The sequence below is a fragment of the Cavia porcellus genome, unplaced genomic scaffold, assembly GCF_034190915.1.
Source record: "Cavia porcellus strain 051 isolate PalLab524CR breed Dunkin Hartley unplaced genomic scaffold, mCavPor4.1 scaffold_4, whole genome shotgun sequence".
Taxonomy (NCBI): Eukaryota; Metazoa; Chordata; class Mammalia; order Rodentia; family Caviidae; genus Cavia; species Cavia porcellus.
This window is the reverse complement of record NW_026947487.1, coordinates 71,095,196-71,106,368: the sequence shown is the minus strand read 5'-3', so window position 1 is coordinate 71,106,368 and position 11,173 is coordinate 71,095,196. Positions and strand designations below refer to the sequence as shown.

Sequence of the window (11,173 nt, the reverse complement as noted above, 5' to 3'; positions counted from 1 at the left end):
TAATAAATTATAGAATTTGCTGAAAGTAGAGGTATTCTGATTAATGATGAAAATGGTGTGGTCAGAGGAAGAGCATTATTCAATATGAGTCATCCCAGCACAAAATAAAAACCACCTTTTCCTAGTAAAAAAGCTAATCCACAAAAGAGGTTTATTCTATAAAGAGTAAAATTCCAAATCACAATGAAACAAAATTTGAGTAATTTATTGGTTTTGTTGCTTAAAGATATCTTACTAAAAGTTGGTATCTGACATGACACAATAACATTTTCAGAATGTAATATTGTCGTGACAGTGCTGAGGTTAACTGCTAAGGACTAATGAACTCTTTCCATACTAAATGCTTACATCTTAATTATTTATATAGAACATTGGTCTAGTAACATAAAAGTAGTGAACAGTATCTGGAAATTTATCTCACTCGGTGTTCAGAGATAAAAGGGTTAACCACGGTTTCCATTATTTTCTGCAGATAAGTTCTTGCTCATACTGAAATCCACTGGCAATCGAATTCTCGCATTTCCCCAGGCTATTGTATGAAGAGGGTATTGAAGGCTATCACTATACAGCATATGGCAACATAAGGACTCTTTCGTTCACCAGTTCTGGCATACTTCCAAAATATTCCCAATAGTCTGATTTTGCTTTTGTCCAGGACATTAGGTGTCATGGATCAGATACAAGCACAGGTACATAGAAGCAGCAATATTATACTCAATAAACTCTGGAAATTGAAAATGGCAGACATAGTGAGACCAGTATTGGCCCAGCCACATCACTTTTCCAGGCCCAGGGCAGGAGCCTTGTGCCAAGGAGCCTGTGCTTGTGAGTAAAAGCAAAATCAGTTGTGAGCATCAGCTATTTTGTCCTGGTGATGGAACACCCCTCCTTCTCACTTTTGCTGGCCTGTGTGCAATCATTTCAAAGCCCACAGGCACACTCAGATAGGTGATATGGTTGATGAGAGAGGTGGGGAAACAGGCTTCCCCTGGATTTGGCTCCCTTCTTAGTTCTAACCACACCTGGTGTCTGAGGCTTGAGGCTAGACTCTTAGATCACACCAGAACTCTCTTTTCCACACACTCAGCTTTGGGGTTACATTGGTGATAAATGAAGAGGTGGGATCCATGAACCTCTATCCTGGATCCAGTTTCTGTCCCTAGGACTCAGGAGAATCCTTATCAGCCCCCATTCACCACATATGTGCCCCTTTGCACAACTCATTCAGGCCTGAAATGTAGAACTACATCTGGAATGTTGATGAATGTTGATTTGGCATACTCTGTGGCAAACCCTATGTCTCCTGCTCCTATATGCTCACCTCTTTAGCCAGCATAGGCAGGCTATATCCTCTGGCCTAAACTTTCTTCTTTTCTACAAAAACTCATGGGCTACAGGGCTGAGTTCTATTTGAAGAACATAGGCAACAACCCTCGGTGTGGGGCTGACACCAACATTCTTCCTTCTCTATCAGACATGGAGGACCTCAGCCTTTGGTTTGGCTACTATCTTTTCAAGGCTTGGATATGTGCCTAGGTGAAAAAGATACAATTTCTCAATGGTCAAGAGTATATCTGTAAAGATGTTAGCAATGAAATACTTTCATGTGAGATTCCACATGCCACAGCGAAGCCACCATTTTTCACAGGAAAAACCACAAGAAACATGCTGTGCCTGCCAGCATCCCCTGTACCCAACATAACCCTACCAGCTAGCCTAAGACCTCCTACTCAGAGACCCACAATTTTGTACCCCCTCGGCAACACCTCCCGCCTGTACCTAAACTCCCCACTTAAAGTATGCCCTCACCCCTTGCTCACCGCTAAGGGTCTTTTCACCTTTGGCCTGGCTGCACTTGGCTTGCAATAAAGTCTTTCCACATTGCTTGAACTCTGCCTGTCTCAGTGGTTTCATTATGCCTTGGTTTACCTAACACAATGATTGTTTCCTTGGTTAAACTGTAGTCGGGTTCCAAAACATTCTCTAGGATTCTAGCTTTTGTAAGGAAGCTACTAAGTCAGTTTAGGAATAATCTACCTTGAGTGTTTGATCACCATCAACATCTGATTCAGGGCTGGGGACATGACTCTGGTGCAGCACCTGTTTGGCAAGTGCCTGAATTCAATTCCCAGTCTTCCCCCTCCAAAGTATCTGTCTGTCTGTCTATCTATCAATCTATCTATCTGATTCAGTTTCTCATCCTCCACCATTCTTTAGGTGATCTCTGATCACTCTGGCCTTTCTTCAGCAAGAATAATCTCAAGTGGATTAGAATCTGTGACTCCTAGTATTTCCTTTTCACTATCTTCCATCCAGTGACCTCATCTTGCTTTTGATTTTTTTTTTTTACCGCTACTGGGGATCAAACTCTTGACTTGCAAAGCAGATGCTTATCCCGCTGAGCTAAATCCCCAGCCCCCTCATCTTGCTTCTTCACTATCAGTTCCCATGTGTCCTCATCAAGTCTACCTTCCTCCATTTTTAACAAGTGTTGTTGATTAACTTTTCTTGTACAGCAGGATGAACAAACAGAACATTAGAGCTAGAGGCCTTTATGAGAATCATAATCGACTTGATGAGGCTGAAGAGAGTGGCAATCTGAAAGCAAAGACCGTGTAGAGAAACACAAACATCCACAGTGAGGACACGGTTCAGACACGCTTCTGGAGAAAACCGCAAGTGAAAAGACAAGAAGTACAGTAGAAGAGAGGCGCGGCTAAGGCGGTGTGGTTCGGGAACGCCCGGAGGCGGGGGTTTCGGATCTGTGCTGCCCAGCTCTGCTCCTCCGCAACTCCGGGCCCAGGACGCCCCGAGTGTTCACCGCAGCCGCCAGGCGGCGCCACGCCTTCCGCCTGACCGGACCCGGACCCGGACCCGGACCCGGACCCGGACCCGGACCCGGTAGTGAGGTCCAGTCCGGCGCGTGCAGCAAAGGGAGCAGAAAGAAGCCGCGACATCCGCGCTGCCCCGGGCCCACCCGCGGTGAGTGCCCGGCCGGGGACGGGAAGGGGCTGCGGCCGCGCCCTGTGCCGCGCGGACGGACGAGCAGGAGGGCAGAGGGAGCCGCAGCCCCGACGACGGAGGCGGGGACGAGGGGAGGAGGCAGCCGGGAGCGGAGCGGGGCCGCTCGGGGAGGTCTGCGGGCGCCACAAGGCAGATGCTTGGGGTCCTGGTCGCCGGGAAGCTGCCGCTGTGGGCGGGTCCGGAGATCGGGGTGGTTCGTCCTGCTCGGTCCGACGGTGCGTGCTCTGCCCCTGGGCACCGCGAGCCGGATCCCTGGGCGGCGGGAACCGCTGCTGAGCCGGGAGCGAGCGCTGGCTGTGGAGGTGGGCGGGAAGAGTGGGCTTCGTGTGTGTGCGTTTCGTTAGGAAACTGCACGCTGTTCAGCAGAGTTGGCCGAGTTTGTGGACCTTCGAAGGAAACTATGAAATAGAAATGAAAATTCAGTGTTTTTTTTTTTTTTTTTCTTTCAAACAATTGGGCGGTGCAACTAATTCTGGGTCTAGAAGCCTGATCTGGGCAGGCTGAGGGAAAGCTCTTGCCTTCTGCAAAGGTGTGAAGATAAACTGGTTGGATAAAGTGTAAACTTAGCGAGCATGGGAGCTAGTACAGGCAGAGGATTAATTTGCTAATGTTAGTGTTTTAAAGAGATTAACAAACTTATTCATTCTCTTACTCCCAGGATATAAAGTTTGTCCACAATTTTGAGTAGTTTCTAAAGCGTTGTTGAGTCCTCTTTTGTAAGTTTTCTGTGAATAGCTGAGTTTTAATAATACCTTTAAAAATTAACGATGTGTTACAGTACATATTAAAAAGAGCATTGGGGAATTTCAAGCAAGGCAGAAAAAACAAAGGCAAGAAATTAATAAATCTATTACTTAAAATTTATATATATGAAATGTTGCCTTGTTTTAGTTTCTTTTATGTTTTATTTTTGTTTACTGTCTTGATTACTTCCTTCTGAGGCACAATACTTGAGGCACAGCCTAAAGGAGGAAAGGTTTATCTGGGTTCAGAGCTTTTAGAAGTTTCAGTCTATAGTTAACTGGCTCTACCAGGAAAAGTCTTAATGGTCAAAGGAGAGGAGAACTGCGCCCATTATGCTTGCCAGGAAGTGGAGAGAGAAAGGGAAAGAATCCTTCCAGGTCATACCTATTGCCTCTGCCAACCAGACCCCACCTCCTCTTCTACCACGCTGTTCATCAGCTGTAGTGCCTCTGTGATCTAGTCACCTTCCAAAAGCCACACCTTTGAGTGCATGAGGCATTGGTGGGGACATTCTCAATCTAAGCCATAACATTTACCTAAAAGGAGAAATGTAAAAATGCAACAATCTTTGAGAATAACATACCAATTCACAATAACCCGTGTTTATTAGGCATTTTTATTTCAAGTGCTGGCAATTCTGCAGTCCTCTTAGGAAACCTGTTCTTTTACATAAGTGTATTAATTTATTTTTTCATTTATTATCATTTAGTACCCATGAAACATTTGAAGAGAGCATAAGAATAATGATTGGAAAATAAAATACAATCTGAAGTGGACAGTTGCCATGGAGGAACACCTGGTATGGACATTGTTGGACCCTTGAAGGGACCTTTGTGTTTCATTAAGCTGCATATGGAAGTCATCATTAAAAGGAATGATCAAATCACACAGTTCAGTGACACAAAATGGTAAAACACACTGGTTCTTTAGAGAAACTCTTCCTGGCATTAACTTCTGAGGGAAATGTCTTCTGAGTGTATCACATAGAAATGTGGATAAGATTTAAGACTAGCAATAAGAGAGCATCCTCAGTACTATCCCATAGTACACACAGCAGTGCCTTGAGATGCTTTCTGAAATGGCTTGTTGTAGTTGTAATTGTCCTTACCCTAAGTGTTTTAGGACATACTAAGATGCTAAGACCCTGGGGTTTGATGGTAGGGTTTTATTCTGGGATAAACTTAGATTTTAAAAAAATATTTTAAACTTTATTTTAAAGAGACTAGAACAAACAAAACTGAACAAAGCAGATCAGAATAAAACAATGTAAGGAACACAGGATTTCAAAACGCCTTGTTTTAATAGGAAATCAACAGTAAACCTAGATTTTTATGGAGGGATAGGTAGACCTCATGTTTTCTATGTACTTCCCAGATATTTGTATAAAAATTTAAAAAAATATGTTTTATATTCATACAGTATGACATTTAAGTATACATATATAATGTGTGTATTAGTCACTTTCCCATCTTTCTAACAAAATGCGTGTTGTGGTTTGTATCTGGATGCTACCTCTAGTCCTCATGCACTCAAGGATGGGGCTTTCCTTTGCCCTTCTCTTTGCTCTTTACCGCCTGTCTATTATGAGTTGAGCAGCTTTCCTCTGCCCAGCCCCTTCCACCATGTTGTAGACTATGTAAGACCAAAACTTCTAACATGTGACCCAAAATATACCTTTTCTTCTTTGAACTATTGGTGTCAGATATTTTGTCCCAGCAATAAAGAAAGAAAGACAGCTTCTTATACCAAGAGTGTGGAAATTGTTAGGCCTGTACCTGACCGTGTGATTTACAAGCTGTAGAGCTCTTTTGATGGAGGAGTCCGGAAAAATTTGGAGATGCTGACTACAGAAGCCCTCGAATGCTGTGAGCTGAGCTTAGTGGGAGATTCTGGTCAAAGCTCAGAAGCCAGAATGCTGATTAAAAGGCAGGCACTAAAGAAGAGGCTGATGTTTCAGTTGGGAATAAGGACTCCGTTAACAGTTGAATTCCAGTCCATCTGTGTTATACTGTGACAAAAAATTTGTCTACATTTTCTTCATGTCCTGAGACTTTGCAGGTGACTGCAGTTAAGGCTGGTGTTCTTTAATTTGACAGAGAAAATTTCAAGACAGCCCAGTATACAGGCTGTTGAGTGGATACTGCTTGCTTCATTTAGTCAGGTTTACACTAAAAACCAGGAGCAAATGACTCATTTTGTAAGTTTTCTGCTTTGTCAGAAAAAAGGGGCTGTAAACTTGGATCAGGTTGTAAACCAAAGTGTTTGGTTCCTGAAACATTAGCATTAAAAAGAAGCCAATTACTTCACACCAGGACAATAAGAAATATTCCCTAAAGGCATGAAAGGAACAGCAAAACTCCATGCTTCATAGGCTCAACAATGCAAAAATGAAAGGTTTTCTTTTAGTGCATACTCTTAAGTGAAAGCAACCAGACACGTGTAAAAACTGCATTGTTTCTCTGGTATGAGAAACCAAAAGGATAAGTAAGGACCAAATCTACAATAGTCAATATGAAAAGGGAAAAATGTGTTCAAGTGGGAAGGAGTTGGGGGAGGGGGAGAAAAAAGGGGAAAATGGAAACAAAGGTTTTTTAAATAAAGAGGGGAAGAGGGGTTGAAGAGAGGGTAAGTGAATGGTAAGATAAAAGAATCAAGATAAGCTATATAGAAGTTCATAGATCCCTATGATGAGTATGATCATCATGTATATCTAAAATGTACCAATAAACTTAATTAATTGAAAACAATATAAAAGACTTTGTTTTGAGAAGAGAGGCTCAGGGTTCCTTATTTGAGAAAGGCCGACTAGGAAATTCATATCCTGGGATTTGGTTCACAATGCTCAGCCATGCAGACATTCAGAGGCCTCTGCAGCCATGATGCAGAAGCGCCTGGCTAATTCTGGAGCTAGTGGCAGATTTTGGTGTCATCTATATGGTGATGATCTTGCAGACATGCCGAAATCAAGAGGGATGGAGACAGGGAGGCTTCTATGCAGATTTCAGAAGGCTGGTGATGCTAGATGGAATATGCTTGTGAGTGATATGGGGAAATGCTGGATATCAAATACACAAGTTTGTGTCCCTCGAAGTCAAAGAATGAGTTCTAAGGAACAATGGAGGTTAGAAGTAGGAAAATTTATTAGAGAAAAGGAATGGGGAATAGGGATGGAAGAATGGGGATTAGGAATAGCCCCTGAGAGGTACGAGGGGTCCCTAACGGGTTCCCAGCAAGCTCACCTCTCAAAGAAAGTTTTATAGAACAAAATCATGAGGTAGGTACAACATGGATCAAAATTATGATCAACCAGTAACATTGCAAGTATAGTCACTTAGGTAATATTGATCTAGGGTAGCAAAAATACATGGGTATCATCATGCTTGATCGATAATCTGTAGCCTTCGTCATAATTTTAGTTTTAATAGTTTTAGTATTAGTGTTAGCTTTAGTCTTAGTGGTCTTAGTCTTCATCTTTGTGATTTTAGTCTTAGTAGGTTGGAAAGGATGTTTTAACCCTAATGAGAAAATGGGAAATCTTAAAAGGGTAATACCAATCAATAATCCCAAACTTCTGCACATCCCTTAGGGAAATATGTAAAACTAGCTATTGTGAGTTGACTCTTCAGATGTGTCTCCAGCCACCATCCTGATGAATGCTTTCTATTGCATTGACTTCCTTGAGGGCCCAGCCCTGCCTGATTGGCTACTATATTTCTGCCTAACTTAGCTGTCTGTAATAAGAGGGCAGTATGTGAAGCTGTGAGACTTCAGTACAGTGAAAAAGTACAAAAAGTACAGTGAAGATTCTAGAAGGCTGGAGAAGCAAGGAATATGAAACAAAGAGAGAGAGCCACAGGCAGTGAGCAAATCCAGCCAAAGATAGGTATTCACCATCTTTTTGGTCATACATTGTATATGTTTTAGAAGGCTACAATAAATTTAAAAGAACACAAAACTTTAAGGAATCCATTCCTGGCCAGCTCAGGTTGAAAACCAAAATTGATAAATGATTTTGGTGTCATATTTTTCTTTTCAATAATGGCTTTATTGGGATATAATTTATATGCCATGCAATTTATCTACTTAAAGTGCAAAGTTCAGTGGTTATTCATATATTGTGAATTTTTGAGCATTGTGTTTCTATCACAATCTTTCCCTAAGGCCTATTATTATGAAGAGTCATTTCCCACTCCCTGAAAAGCATGGATGTCTACTTTTCAGCTACTCAGTTAATTTAAAGAGACAAAAATTTCAGAGATGTTTAGACTGGGAATGGGTGATATGTACAGGGCAAAGTTCCTGTTCAGTTCTCCTAATCTCTGTGAATGTTTATCTTCACAAGAAGGGTAAATAAAATTTTGGTGAGTTTAGAGACACTGTTGACCTTGTTGATCATTAGCTAAGTCTTGAATTTGGGAGAGAAAGACTTTGTTACTATTTGTCTTACTTACTTTTCTCATCACTGAGACAGAATACCCAACACCCAAAGTTAAAGAAACACAGTTTTATTTAACTCACAATTTGTAGAGGTTTCAGTCCATAATCCACTAGCTATAAGACAGGGTGACTTCATAGAAGACTGCAGTTCATGGCGGGCAGAAGACCACAAAAACAATGGGGAGGGGGCAACACTCTTTCAGTCTCTTATATTATTTATATGCAGGCTACCTGCCCTAGGGCAGGTGTAGTACTCATACCCTTAATCGTAGCATGAATCAGTCACAAATTCTATATCTAGCCACTTCTGAAAAGCACCCCCACATTACTTCATGAGGCTTTGGGAGGGATATCTAGATACAATCATAACACTATGTCTGTATATATGTATTTATGCATGTATATATTATATATTTTGTTTTTTGAGACAGGGTCTCACTACAGAGATCAGCCTGGTCTTGAAGTCATTCTGTAGCTCAGGGTTGGCTCAAACTCATGGTGATCCTCCTGTCTCAGCCTTCCAGCATGCTGGGATTTACAGACAGGCATCACCATGCCAAGTACCTTGTTACTATTTAGAGCAGAGTTTGGCTGGAAATTAGTTCTTAGGCCCAGGTAATGTGAAGTAATTCTCCTATATGGAGTTCTGTAAGTTATCCAGAAGGGTGAATAAAAGTGTCTGGATTTTTACACAAGCATTCCCAGTAAGTGAGAGAAGAAAAAGAAATCCAGTCCAAAACAAAATTTATTCTAGATGCTTTTGTAGAGGAAATTTAACATAGGAAATTGACTTACATAGATGATAATAGAGAAGCCAAATAGCGGATGGTTGTTATTTCATATGGGACTTGTGGACAATAAGTGGAAATGTGGTTTCCTGAGACGGAAGCTAAGGCTGGCCACCGAAACTGGAACAATGGTGGGAACTCCCTCCTGGGAGCTTGGAGCACTGAGGTATTATGGAAAATGGAACCATGGGAAGGGCAAAGCCACGTCCTCATCTGGCGACAGTGCCAGAGCTGAGTCAGCACCAAGACATACCCCGGCCTCCATTTCCACCACTCATTTCATGTGTTCCACCAGTGTCTTACCGCTCCAGCTCGATCTGGAAGCCTGTTGGCAAGGAGGCTCAGAAGTATGGTTTCCCATGATACAGAGCAGGGAGAGACAATGAGACATCAGAGGAGCAAGAAATGGATATAAGTGTGGCCCACAATGTGAACATACTCCTTGATGTCCCCCAATTCACCCAATAATTGATTCAGCAAGTTGTCAGATAATTTGCTATTGCAAAAAGATTCATTTCCATCTCATGGGCAAAACAGTGTTTTTCAGCTTTAAAATATACCTGGGACTTTAGATTACTCCATACATTATTCTGAGTAATTTTTGTTACCTCTAATTCTGTAAGTGAGGAATTTTTTGGCAAAGAGTTATGGCACTTTATCAAAATAGTAATATTTTTTGAATTCTTTATGCATCGCTATATTTTCTCTGCCAAATAACTGGTTAACAAATGTTTATATTTATTAAAATTATTGTTAAAATATTAAAATATGACTTGTTAAAAAATGACATCTTTGACTTAATTCTTAAAAAATACCATAAGCAAACAAAAAACAAAATTAAAGAGTGCTGTCAGTCCTGTCTGTACTGCAGTCTAAATTCACACCAGTGTGCTTGTCCTCCTCTGTTCACAAATGGAGAAACATTGACTTGTATAGGAGGTCTGAACAGAATCGCCAGGTCTGGCTTTTTTATTTCCACACCTCACATAGCACAAGTGAGTACAACAGGTACCTTTTCCTCTCTCACTTGTCAGTCCACAGCCCACTCTTACACGTCACCTTCGCTTTTGTCTTCTGATCAGATACTTTCAGTGGAGCTGGGAATGGAGTGTGATTGGACTAGTACCCAGTGTTTTGCTGATTTAAAACAAAATTCTTAATCTCTGCTCTCTTCTCTTTGTGATAATCTCTGCATCTTCTGTGCTTACTTTGTAGAAGGCTCCAGCTGAAAATGCCACATCATGCTTCGTGGCTAAGCCATGTCTGTCTGACTTCACTTGTGTCTCCTCTGCATTCCACAGTATTGATTTCCAGCTTGTAAACTCTGAGGCCCAGGACACTTCGTGCTTGGCAGCCTTTCCCTTGTGAGCACCAAACAGTGGGCACTAGGTGAGATATCACATGGGTACAGAGCTCCCAATAGGTGAGACAACAATGGCAAAGTGCCTGCTTTGGCATTTCTCAAACTATTTTATGCTGGGTCTCACTGGTTGCATCCTGTGACTCCATGAGGCACAGCTCTCCCAGTAGCCAGCTACAGGTCCCTAATCTGTGCTATGCCCTTGTTCTTTGCTTATGCATGGATCCATTGATGCTGGCTCTGTCTCTGTCCTCCAGGTGATTCTCTGGCTTTCAGTTTCCTAAAGATCTGGCTGCAGCTAGCTGTAGTACTGCCTCTTTCTTTCAGAAAGGTAGATCTACTCCCACGATGTCATGTTTGCTGGACTTGGGGTGTTAGGGGTACTGTGGACCAGAGTTTTTGTCTTTTCCCTTTCTAAACTTCACTGGTGGGTTTCTCCTTCAGGTTGACTGTTTGCCTGCTCTGTTTCTGATGAACTGTGCTGCACAGGGCACTTCCTATGAGTTTCCTTCATGCACCTCCCCTCCCTTAAACCATTCTTTCTGTCAGGTGTCTGAACTAGATCCCTGCCCCACTCTGAGAAAAAAACTCCTCCAAACAGATCTGTCATTTACACCCAGTGGAGTGGACATTTAACAGGAAGCCGGCAACCATCTCCACACAGCATAACCTGCAAAGAGCTGGTTCCACTAAAAACCTTAAGACACATGCTGCGCCTGCCAGCATCCCCGGTACCAAACCCGATCATCTAGTTTTAGACCCCCTACTCAGTGACCCAAATTTTGCACAGCCCTCAGCAATACCTCCCTCCCTTACCTAA

The 11,173-nt window shown here is 42.2% G+C and overlaps 1 protein-coding gene and 1 pseudogene across 6 annotated transcripts in view; one reads left to right on the top strand and one right to left on the bottom strand.

Moving 5' to 3' along the window:
• Nucleotides 1–248: 248 nt before the first annotated feature.
• Nucleotides 249–748, bottom strand: LOC100723166 (protein kish-A-like; annotated as a pseudogene).
• A 1,840-nt stretch (nucleotides 749–2,588) lies between these two features.
• The window catches only part of LOC100716350 (broad substrate specificity ATP-binding cassette transporter ABCG2-like), a 131,388-nt gene continuing 122,803 nt past the window's right edge, over nucleotides 2,589–11,173 (top strand). The window contains exons 1-2 of one of the 6 annotated variants that reach the window (XM_063247258.1): nucleotides 2,589–2,982; nucleotides 4,478–4,676. The gene's annotated coding sequence lies outside the window, so the exon portion shown is untranslated. Of the gene's footprint in view, nucleotides 2,983–4,477; nucleotides 4,677–10,125; nucleotides 10,383–11,173 lie in introns of those variants that run through there. The other 5 variants (XM_013150089.3, XR_010046956.1, XM_013150093.3 and 2 more) reach the window with 5 other exon arrangements.